Source organism: Helianthus annuus, chromosome 13 (assembly GCF_002127325.2).
Source record: "Helianthus annuus cultivar XRQ/B chromosome 13, HanXRQr2.0-SUNRISE, whole genome shotgun sequence".
NCBI classification, from domain to species: Eukaryota; Viridiplantae; Streptophyta; class Magnoliopsida; order Asterales; family Asteraceae; genus Helianthus; species Helianthus annuus.
This window is the reverse complement of record NC_035445.2, coordinates 120,128,724-120,141,420: the sequence shown is the minus strand read 5'-3', so window position 1 is coordinate 120,141,420 and position 12,697 is coordinate 120,128,724. Positions and strand designations below refer to the sequence as shown.

The window sequence follows — 12,697 nt, the reverse complement described above, 5'->3', positions numbered from 1 at the left end:
TCTCTTAACCTTAAAGCCTAAATCCTAACTCCTAAACTCTAAACCCTAAAGCTAAAAAATAAGGCTAAAAACTAAACTAAACCGTAAAATCTAAACTATAAACCCTAAAAGCTAAACCCTAAAGGCTAAACCTAAAGCTAAACCCTATAGCTAAACCCTAAAGCTAAACCCTAAACCCTAAAGCTAAACTCGAAACCCTAAAGCTAAACCCTAAAGCTAAACCCTAAGGCTAAACCCTAAAGCTAAACCCTAAAAGCCAAACCCTAATATATTTAGGGTTTAGGGGTTATGATTTAGGGTTTAGGGTTAAGAGATCCTAGTTAGGGTTCGACGAGACGGTTTCAACGCCGCTGGAATGAGTCCAATCGGAGTTCGTTTGAGTCGGTTCCCCACTGTTCCCTATTTTTTTAGTGTTCCCCAATGAACCTCACACTGTATATATATATATGTATATATATATGTATATATATATATGTATATGGATCTACAGAAAACTTATTTCTACTAAGAAAACCTAGGAAACCCAATCTAGACCATTGATCATGATCATCCAATGGCTCATAAAATTTGAAGCATTTTTGAATTAAATTAAATAGAGTGGTAAAGTCAAAAAGGTACTTCAAGGGCATATGGGTAAAATTACCTATGATATTATGACATTTTATATATTATATTCATATTGATTAGACATTCATGATATGAAAAGGAGAGAGAAGCACAATTACCTATAACCAAGATTCTCATTTCTCTCTTTCTCTCTCAGACCTTCATTCTCTCTCTTCTTTATTATTGTCACCATCACCATCATCATTGTTTCTCTTTCTTCTTTCTTCTTTTCTTTGAGAATTCAAAAAAACTTCTGTGCATTCACCATCATCATCATCCTTTCTCTCATCCTCTCTCTTTCTTCATGTTTCAATCACCAAGAAGACACACAAGTGTGAGTGAGAGAATCGTTATTGTTAAAACCCCTTCGTGTTCATGAAGAACACCAAGAACACACACACAAGTGTGTGAGAAAGAAGCAGGCCTGAATCATTCGGTTGCATGTGTTTCTAGAGAGAGAAAGTTATTAGAACACCAAGACCAAGAACACACACAAGTGTGTGAGAGAGAAGCAGGTCAGAAATCATTTGGTTCATGGGTTTTAGAGAGAGAAAGTTGTTAGAACGCCAAGAACACACACACACAAGTGTGTGTGAGAGAATCATTTTTGAAGATCTTCATCGTGTTCATCAGACGGGTCTAGATCCGGTTAGTGTTCTACTAATTGCAAGAACACACTTGATTTTTTTGTTAAAAAGGTTGTCAATAACTTTTTGTGTGCTCAAAGTGTTCTAGTAATGGGTTAATGTTCATGTATTTTGCAGGTTTTTGTTTTTATGTTAAAATGATTTTTAGTTTTTTGATATTTTCAGTTTGTTGACCAATAATTTATGGGTTGGGTTTGTGTTAGGTTTTATAAATTGGATTTGCTTTATTTTGTTTTCTGTTTTTTGTTTAAATTGGGCATCCCAATTATTGGTAGATAATTAGTTTGAAAATCCATAATTGTTACAGTAAAGGTTTCAAAATGTTGTTGGTTAAGTTGTTCTTTTTTTATAATTAGTGTTAAATGTTTCAAATTTTTGCAGGCATAACTAGTTACGTATGTTACATTTCTGCCAGCTAGATTCTAAACTGTTTGTCCTGTATGTTGTAACATATGTTACACTTTCGGACAATATATGGTGCATACATTGTGTTACACATTTTGTTTTGATATGAGTGGATATTGAAATGGTGGATGGTAATTGTTGTATCCTCATCTTAGCAAGTACTCTTTTGCTGACTACTAATATTTGTGTTTTTCATTTCTTGGGCAGGAGTGGGACTGGGAAGAAACCTAACAAAACATTATGTGTTTACAAATCTATATCTTTTTAAATGGGTTGAAATGTTATTTTAAATGGGTTGTTAGTTGAAATGTCTTGCTGGCATAATTAGCTACATATGTTGTAATAAGGTTACACGTGTTACTTATGTTAAAACCAGCCCTTTCTTGGACATAAAAAGGAGCTACACATATGTAACACATGTTTGTAACGTGTGTTACACTGGAGGGTACCTTTGATGTTGTACAGAAGTTACCCTCCAGTGTAACACATGTTACAAACATGTGTTACATATGTTCAACCTCTTTGTTACCAAAAATCGGGGCTGCACATATGTAACACGTGTTACAACAGGTTTTTACCTACTTGCACGTCTCTATTACAAATGGATGAAAAACAGTTTTTTTAAAACATCCACGGTGTAACACTTGTTTATTTGAAAGTTCTTAAAACAACCGTTGTAACACGTGTTATAATCCCATCTTCAATGTAAAGATACATCCAATGTAACACGTGTTACAAAAGGAAATTACCTACTTACACATCTCTATTACGTTGATTTAAACAGTTATTTAAAAACATCCACTTTGCAACACTTGTTTATTTGAAAGTTCTTAAAACAACCGTTGTAACACGTGTTACAACTTTTTTACTGTTGTGCATTTTCCTTTTTATTATCTCATCTTCAGCTTGAAGATACATCCAATGCAACACGTGTTAGGTTTGTTACGTGTTACAAAAGGTTTTTACTTAATGTAATAGTAAGTTTAAATGTTAAAATGTTTTTTTAAGATTGGCTGTTAAATGTTAAAATATATAAACTTCATAATTTATTCGGAATATCTCGTTTATTTTACAAATAACTCCGGAAATATTACTTGTGCTATTATGTATTTACTATGGCGGTTGTATTTGCAGGAGTGAGGAGAATGACCAGGTCCGTGACGGGTAGGCTGGCTAATAAGCGAAAGCAGAACGATAAAGAAACAGAACGATAACGAAAGAAGGTAGATGGAGAAACCGATGAAGAATGGGAACAAGAAGTCGATGAAGGGCAGGTGGTGGGTACCTTTGACGTTGTACAGAAGTTACCCTCCAGTGTAACACATGTTACAAACATGTGTTACATATGTTCAACCCCTTTGTTACCAAAAATCGGGGCTGCACATATGTAAGACATGTTTGTAACTTATGTTACACTAGAGGGTAACACATGTATGATCATTTTTGGATCATTTGTATATATTTAAGTCTGTATAAACCTACAACATTGATACCCCCAAAAAGGTTACACATGTTACGACAGAATGGGAAATGTGTAGCAACGTTCAATACTGTTGTTTCACTCTATAGTGTGTAACATGTGTGAAATGGCGTTTGTCAGTAAAACATATAACTTGTAAGGTGATACGACTGTATCTTTAAAACATGTTTACCTATAAGTACTTACATGTTACAGGTTGTATCTTTAAAACATGTTTAAACTGGAAACAGGAAACACTTGCAATGTATAAAGCAGAGTTACAGAAGATGTAACATGTGTAAAACTGGAAACACTTGTGTAACATTTTGGTGTAACACATTTTACAGGTTGTATCTTTAAAACATGTTTACCTATAAGTACTTACAAAATATAAAGCAGAGTAGGAACACAACTTTTAAGGATGTTACATACATTGTAGAGAAGATGTTACATGTGCACACACAATTAAGATGTGTAACATCACGACAAGTGTCATGTGTGATCTTTTTTTGTTACCCTAGGGTGCTAAACGTATTACAACGTTCATAACACACGTAAACTTATACTAACATCCGTCCCTATGTCCACAGATGATATAGAACATACTCCACGTTACCATATTTACTAGTATTCTAATGGCACTAAATTGTGGACACCGAATGTCAACGAGCAATATCATCCTATTATTGTTAAATCATACGTCACACTGGAAGAACTTCTTGCCATGTGTAAGGCTTATAACCAAGAAGTTGGGTTCAATGTAAAAAATATACGTTAATGCAGTTTTTTTATCTACTAATAACATTGTTAATAACAAGTCTAGGTACTTATGTAACATGAAGTGTATCGTTTGTCCCTTTAATTTGTTACACTAGTCTCATATACTTATAGTTACATATATTACTTGTTTGTTCATTGATATGACATTTTGGATGATGTAATGTTGTTACATATGTAATTTGCTAAGTTTAAATTGACACCAAAGGGGCTGACATATGTAACACATGTTTATAACATATGTTACAATATGGGTATATATGTAACACATGTATAGCAATCTTACACATATTACATATAGGTGTTACATGTGTTACAACGTCAAGGTTACACATGTTACATATAGTTGTTGCATCCAAAAAAAAATTGCCTTCACAACAACATCCGTATTCATCCAAATATTGGCATACTAACAATGAAAATAAAAATAAATTTTATATCAATAGTTGTAATGCTTCTAAAATGGTCTTCTAAAAATTGCCTTCACAACAACACCATCGTCACCACGAAAACCTGATGATGCGTTGTAATCCTTCCGCGGGTTTCGCTTCTTGATAACCATCTTCATCTTGAACACAAAACATCTTTCCACCTATGAACAAAACAAGTACATCAATATTAAATATTCTATAGTTTAAACTTATTAATCTTCTATGTAACATGTGTAACGTGGCTATACATGTGTTACCTCTCTAGTGTAACACATGTTACAAACATGTGTTACATATGTGCACCCCCCCTTTGTGTCCAAAAAAGGGTTGGGGTATCTATAAGTAACTTGCATAATGTTGTTACTACATATGTAGCTAATTATCCCACAAAAAAAACACGACTTTTTATTTGTAAAATAAACGAGATATTCCGAATAAATTATGAAGTTTGTACGTTTTAACATTTAACAGCCAATCTAAAAAAAACAATAAGCTGGTCTCATATACTGGGTGTAACACATGTAACACCCTGTATACAACATATGTTACCCGCAGTGTAACACGTGTTACAACATATATGACAAACAGTTTAGAAATTTTAGCATTAATCTTCGTAAAAATAACAATATACTCTGTACAAACAATTTAGAAAGTCAACATTAATCTTCGTAAAAAATATCAATATACTCTTCACATAAATGTAGCTGATAGAAATGTAACATATGTAACAAATTATGCCAGTAAAAAACACGAATTTCTATTTGTAAAACAAAACCGATATCCGATTAAATTATGAACTTTCTAAAGGTAATGAAAATGTAATATCGGAGTGAATTTATTCAAAAAAACAACTAAAAAACAAAGAAATTTGAAACATACATCGTAAAAATTATGGATTTTCAAACTAATTATCTACCATCAATGGTGATGCTGAATTTAAACAAAACTAGAACACAAATCAAACCAAATCCAATTCATAAACCCTAAAAAAACCCAGCTCACCCACATCCCCCCCCACACACACACACAAAAATCCAACTAAAAGCAATCATTAACTCAAAATCGCTGGACAAACAATTTAGAAATTTAACTTTAATCTTCATAAAAAAATCAATACACTTTGAAGAGAGAAATACAACATACAAAAATTTCTTATAGATCTTGATTTAAAAAATAAAATAAACAAACTAGCTCTGATTTTAAATCTACCAAACGTTATACAAAGTATAAATCTAAACAAATTACATAAATTAACAAAAGTAAGATCTTTAAACCTGTTTCTCTCTCACACACTTGTGCGTGTGTTCTTGGTGTCTAGGTGAACAACATGAAAATTGTTATCTCTCCTTCCAAAACATTAGCTTTCTCTCTCTAAAAAACAGAAACAAAGATGTGATTAAAATGACACCGAGCTTCCTTTTCTTTGAGAGCTTTGATGGTGGCTTCGATCTTCAATGGTGGCTTCGATCTTCAGATTTCAAGGTTGGAAGGGATGGTGGCTTTGATCTTCGATCTTTGAGAGCTTTGATGGTGGCAGAGCATTGATGGTGGCTTCGATCTTCATATTTCAAAGGTTGGAAGGAATGGGGTGAAAGCAATGGAGTTAGGGTTTTGAAGAGAAAGGAATGGGGTATGAAGAAGAAAGAAAGAGATGGATTCTGTATGTATTTTTTTGTTTAAAAAGGGAAGAAATGATGGGTAATAAATGAGTTGATGTGATGGTGAAGAGAGTGAAATGATATCTTGATCAAATGACCAATATGCCCTTTTAACATGTGTTTTAAAAAGATGATGTGGATCAATCTTGGCCACACAATTAAGGTTTGCCAAGTTTTCTTGATTAAATGGGTTTTTCATAGATACTTACACTATGTATATATATATATGTATATATATATATATACATATATATAGGGGAAGGATCCACTAAAAAGTGGATTTTGCCTAAGTAGCCTAAGAAAGATTGTGATAATGACATGTGGCACTTCTAATAAGTAGGAATGAAGGGCATTTCGGTCCTCATAAACAGGAGTGAAAATGTCATGTGGCACCCCTTTTGTTTTTTTTAAATACAGCAAAAAAAATTTAGTACAAAAAAATCTAGTACAAAATAATTTAGCACAAAAAATCTAGCACAAAATAATATAACACAAAAAAATGTAGTACAAAAAATATAGCACAAAAGAATCTAGTACAAAAAATATAGCACGACAAAATTCAGCAAAAAAAATGTAGTACAAAAAATCCAGCACAAAAAATTAAGAAAAAAAAATTAAAACAAAAAAATCCACAAAAAATTTAGCGCAAAAATATAATACAAAAATCCAGCACAAAAAAATGTTATACAACATAGAAATACAACACATTTTAGTGGGTTTTTTTAGTCTTCATATTTTATATAGCAATATGATACTGAAATTAAAGATAAAAAGAAGCTTGATTTTACTTTGAAATTTTTATAAAAAAATAATGTCGTATAAAAAAGTTATTAACGTTTAAAAAATGGGGGTGGAATATACATGTGTCTTGCATGTGGAGAGAAAAAGTCCATAAATAGGATTTTCCCAAGATACCCTTACACTCCTCCTTTCTTCTACACTTTCATCTTAACCATCGATTTGAAAAATGAATGGTTAAGATTTATTCTTATCCTACTTAGGCAAAAAAAGCTTTTTATTTGATCTTACCCCTATATATAGGGCACCGCTAAAATGAGAACCACCTCGAGTTGTAAAAACTGGTGAGAACTACACCGTGCGGGGCGAGGTGGACCACATTTTTTTTTTCATAAACGTAGTTGCGTGTATTATAAACACATTTCAAAAAAAAAAAAAAATCAAAAAAAATGTCTTGTGTGTAGTTTTGAGCACCACAAGTTTGTGTTTACGGGTACCGTAAATCTAACCGGAAAATTTACGGGTACCATAAACACAAACTTGTGGTGCTCAAAACTATACACACGACATTTTTTTTGAATTTATTTTACAAATGTGTTTATAATACACGCATCTACGTTTATGAAAAAAAATTTGGTCCACCTCGGCCCGGATCAAAAAGTTCTTACAGTTCTTACAACTCGAGGTGGTTCTTATTTTAGCGCAATTATATATATATATATATATATATATATATATATATATATATATATATATATATATATATATATATATAGTAAGTTTATTGTGCAAATGGCCTTGTGAAGTAGGGTTTTTTTTTAAAAAAAAAATCTATTTTTTAAGCATGTATTTTAGTTGCAGAATCTAAAAATACATCTTGTGTATTTACACTAGCAGAGACACGTTTTTTTTTTTTTTTTTTTTTTTTTTTTTTTTTTTTTTACATTTTGCAACAAAACATCATGTTTAAGTAGACGGAAAAAAATTTAAAAAAAAGAAAGAAACTTTCTTCGCTTCTCATATTAAGACTTATTTGTATGAGATCTTTACATTATATATTGGAAATTTTGAAAATTTAAGCGATACTAGAAAATTCAAGAAGACCATTTTAACAAGACCATTTTATTTTTATTTTTAGCTTTTCATTCTTTTTATATGTTACTAGTATTCCTGAAAACTAAAAGTAAAATAGAAAAATATATGTAGATTAATTAGCTATGTACGTGTAGCTCGTGATCTACATATTATTTTGGCTGAGGGTGTGGTATAAAGCCCCTAGGGGCTTTATCATGCCACCTCAGCGTCACCTCACTGCCACGTCACACAGGGGGTTTTAAAGCCTCTTTCTTTAACTTGCAGGGTGTGGTATAAAGCCCCCTCTAAACTATAGCGCCACTTCTTTTAAACCATTCTCACATCGATCAACTCCAAATGTGCTCGTTAACGTGCTGACGGAAGGACGATGGCGCCCCCCATTAACTCCGACGGTGTGGCCGATGGCTCCCCAGGAACGCTATAATGGCTGAGTTGGCGAGGTGACGTTAAGCCACACACCTTACTAATTTTCTAATAAGCACCAAAAAGCATATAAAAAATGAAAGAACTAAGGACTTGCCAATTATACTATCCATCGAATTATTTGATTTTCAGAGACACACTAATGCCGCAATATAAAGGGAATGGAGATGAATATGTTTGATTACAAGAAAGGGATTTACCCTTCCATAAGAAATCTCAACCCTTTGATTCCTTCCTTACACAATACTAATATATACGCCTTTATTAAAGTTAATAACTGCACAGATTTAGTTGAAAGGAAAATAGAGTTAATTCTAGCCTTTTTTTTTATAAATAATAATAATAATAATAATAATAATAATAATATAATAATAATAATAATAATAAAAATAATAATAATTTCTCTCTTTTATTATTATGATTGATGGGTATTGATATAAGTGTAACTAATATTTCATTTTATTTACCATTTATGATTCTTCATCATGAGTATATTGAGTTTATTTGTTAGTTTTATTTAGTGAAACTTCAATCAATATGTGACAACCGTTAAAATTCCAGGTATCCATACAATTATTAGACGATGATTAATGCTTAATGACTATGCTGATTTACAATTTATGACATGAATTGCTTTCTGATTATTGCTATCATACATACATGTGTATTATATATTGCAAATGACATATCATTAATGCATGAAAACTTTGTTGATTTAAATGATGCACGAAACAAAGATAGCACACTTATCAGACAAATCAGAAAAATGCTGACGGAGTTCAGTGCATAGACAGACATTGTATTGAGACGCATAATGAGCCAGAAACCAAGAGTTACACTACTATAGTGTGTAGGAAAGTATGGATCACAAAACTGCCTTCCTAGTGATAGTTTAAGTGCCGGAAAGTGCCTAAAACTCACACAAACTGTAGAATTCTGCAGTAATCAACAAAATTCAGCAATTAAACACTCTAATATCATGCAGAAATATGGTTAAATGGTCCTGAATGATTTCCTAAGTGTTGGGAATCAAAACTGTTACAAAAAGGGAACATAAAGCTCACTAAACGCATAGTTTAGCACCTTAACGAACCGGTAACCAATCGAACAACTGGACACTACCCGAAACACCAAATTTTCACTAGAAGCATTATTTTAACATTACCAAGCTAGTTATGGTCCTCGAACATCATAACACATTATATAACAACTAGTAAATAACTAACCTAACTAATACTTGAATTTTAACCATATAACCTAACTAATGGTTACTACCTAGCCTAAGACCCCCCCCCCCACCTACAATCGGCCAACAAGGGCCCCACATGTGGATTTTATTTGCTGAATTTAATAGATCATGTTTCTCTTTATAAAACACAAGAACCATTGGAAAAATATGTGTTGATGATTATAAGTATTAACTCCAAGACCATAACCACATATTTCTCATTCATCACAAACACTTCACACTTTCTCTTCCCCTTCCCCTTGGTTTCGGCCGAACACACACCACCGCACACCCATCATCATCTTTCATTTTCCATCAAATCCATACATATACAAAGGTGCTAGGAGGTGTACAAGGAAGCTTGGAGTTCTTGGAAGTTGAAGGACCTTTCTCTTGTGCTTTTATCCACTCCATTTCATCTAGTGATCATCCCTAGCCTTGAGCTAGTAGTAAGAACACTCTACACTTCATTTTACATCTTATTTTGTTGGTTAAAAGAAGATACAAGTTGTTAATCACGAAGAACACTAAGAATCTTGAACTTGAAACTTGAACATAAGAATAAATACATAAGAAATCATGATGTTTATGTGTTGTTATGCTTGTCGATTATTGTTTACTCATGATATTGATGTTGATCATCATGTGATCTTGCTAAATAGTGATTAAAGACATAATCTAGCAAGATGAGGGGATGATTATATTAAGATCAAAGTGATCATCCTCATGTAAATCATGAACTTGAAAGTATAAGTTGTTTTTCTTGTAAAGTGATGAACAAAGTGTGTGTAAAGTCTTGTAAATCTATTATTTCAAGAATGATTTTTCAAGAAATCAAGTTAAAAATACAAAGTTTACTTAATCTTGGTTCTTAGATAAATTAACCACATTTTTAGTGGTTAATCAAGTGTAGGATCGTGTATTTAACTAGATCCAAGAAGAAATATTTTTAGAAAAATGATTTACAAGTTGTGAAGATCTAATTTCTTCAAAAATGAAGTTTTTAAACAAAAAACCACACTTTAAAGGATAACTAGGCTTACTAAATACACTAGTAAGTTACTACACATTTTTGTAAATTTTCAAGTTCATGAGGTAGTAGTTTATGCTTGACTTTGGCAAATTGGTAAGTGTAGATTGATTTGTTGATGATTGTGTTGATTTATAAAAAAAATGATATGCCTTGAAGGCATGGAAACCTCCATTTTTAGGGGAAACTATGGCAAAATATTTCTAAAAATTAAACACTTAGAAAAATATTTTTAAACAAATATTTACAAGCATCTTTTAAACCATGAATTTTCATATAAAGATTGCCATGTCACACCCCGATTTCCACGTGTCTCACCGGTGGGCCCGGTGGGGGATTACCGTGACGATGTTGGCAACAATATAGTCAAACCACACAATTATATAATGCACAGCGGAAGCATAAGATAAATATATAAATTTCAACCTCTGATCATAATATCAATGTATTACAGAGTTGAATATCCACAGTGGATCGAAAATAAAGATAAAGTATTGTTCCATTAGATACTGCAATCAAGCTTGCGAGGCTTATCCCGACGCTAGGGAGCTAATACCAGCCAATTACGTTTAGGTACCTGCACTTAATCTTTTTGGGGAAAATACGTCAGTTTACACTGGTAAATACATTCAACTGACACATTTGAAAATGTTTATTAAAATTGATTTGAATGCACAAGGCACAAACTCTTTTATAACTTGGGAAAATTCATAATGATCTTGTGAACGTTTTACATGTTCTTTTATGCGTTCAGTAGCCCGGGTCGTGCCGGGTTAAAGATTTATAGACACACCACGTTTGCGTAAAACCGTAGTACAGAAACCAACGGCTACGTCTTTTAGTTTTAATGTCGACACTTTATACCGGGTGTACGCCTACACCGGGATGTCGATGGTCGTGGCCATTTCGTAAAATGATGCCAAGGATATCCGGGACAACGGTCATTAAACCCCCCAAAGGCTTATAAGCAACAAAACTGTTTAAATGAGCCAATCATATTTAATCAATTAACCACCTAAGCGATGGAAGTATATAATGCTCAATCAAGCGGTATTAATATACCGTAACCCAAGCCCATATAGGGGAAATAAGTCAAAAGTATTTACCTTTGCAAGTATTAATCCTTAATTTAGATCAAGTCACCGATAGCTTTTACTGGGGCTCCTAATCTGGAACGAAGGTTTTAATTAACCTCTTAGAATCCTAACGGTCCTTGTATTAGCCGTAGCTTAAACCGGTTGATTCCGATATATAGATATGGTTAATTCGCACGAAAAGGCGAAAACCGAGAATGGAGTATGATTTGGCCCCAACAAGTTCAGCGACTCGTTTTATATGGGTTTATAGTTCATACTCTGGATTTTGGGGTTCAAATAATATAATTTGACCCATATCGGCTATTGCACGAAAACTAGTTCCATGAGCCGCACCGTGTGCGCAAATAGGCGAAACGGTTAACTATGAGAGTCGTACGCTTATTTCCTAAGTCAATATGCCTTAAAAGTATTTTGGTATCAGTAGGATACCTTTCGTAATGCCCGTAACGAGTTTGAGTTAATATTATGCCCCGTAGGGGCGTTTCGGTCATTTTAAAGACTTTAAAAGGGATTTTCGAGTTCTACAGGAAATCTGAGTTTCCCGAACAGCTTATAAAGCTCAAAATACTTTATTTATTATTTAAAACCAGTGGCAACTGGAATCGGGTCAAAAGACCTTGTAGAACTCCCGTTTTGGCCAAAAAGGGCATATTCGGTATTTACCGAACCGTAGCCATAACCGCAGGTTATGAGCAAGGTAAAAATTATTAAAAATCTTTAAAATTCCCAAACTATTATTTTACCACAGTGGGTAAAAGTTTTGGTGACGAAACTTGGGTTAGATGGGCGTTATGCTAATTGCGCCGTTAATTACAAAACTTTCTTAAAAGTGCGCTTTTTAGCATAACTCTCATTCTAGACCTCGGATTGTCGTGAAACTTTAAGGACATGCTTATAATTTAACAAGCAAGGTTTTGGTCCGTTCACGTGTCCGAAATACTCGTTTTAATTTTAAAAGGCCGTTACGGTCAACTTTTAGGCGAATGACGGAAATACGTAAAAGACTTGGATAACTCATGAACCGACCACAGAGGCTTATACCAATATGTGACCTGGTCCTAAGAGAGTCCTAAGGTATATTTATACCTCACTAAAACGGGTCA

General features: G+C 33.1%; 2 long non-coding RNA genes across 2 annotated transcripts; one reads left to right on the top strand and one right to left on the bottom strand.

Annotated features, from left to right (window-relative positions):
* Window positions 1-950: 950 nt before the first annotated feature.
* LOC110903187 lies at window positions 951-3,350 on the top strand. The gene is made up of 2 exons (XR_002571725.1): window positions 951-1,254; window positions 2,793-3,350. It is a non-coding gene; the product is annotated as an uncharacterized LOC110903187 (long non-coding RNA).
* A 910-nt stretch (window positions 3,351-4,260) lies between these two features.
* On the bottom strand, window positions 4,261-6,456 carry LOC110903186. Its single transcript, XR_002571724.2, has 2 exons — window positions 5,600-6,456; window positions 4,261-4,486 (listed from the first exon to the last, which is right to left on the bottom strand). It is a non-coding gene; the product is annotated as an uncharacterized LOC110903186 (long non-coding RNA).
* Window positions 6,457-12,697: the final 6,241 nt, after the last annotated feature.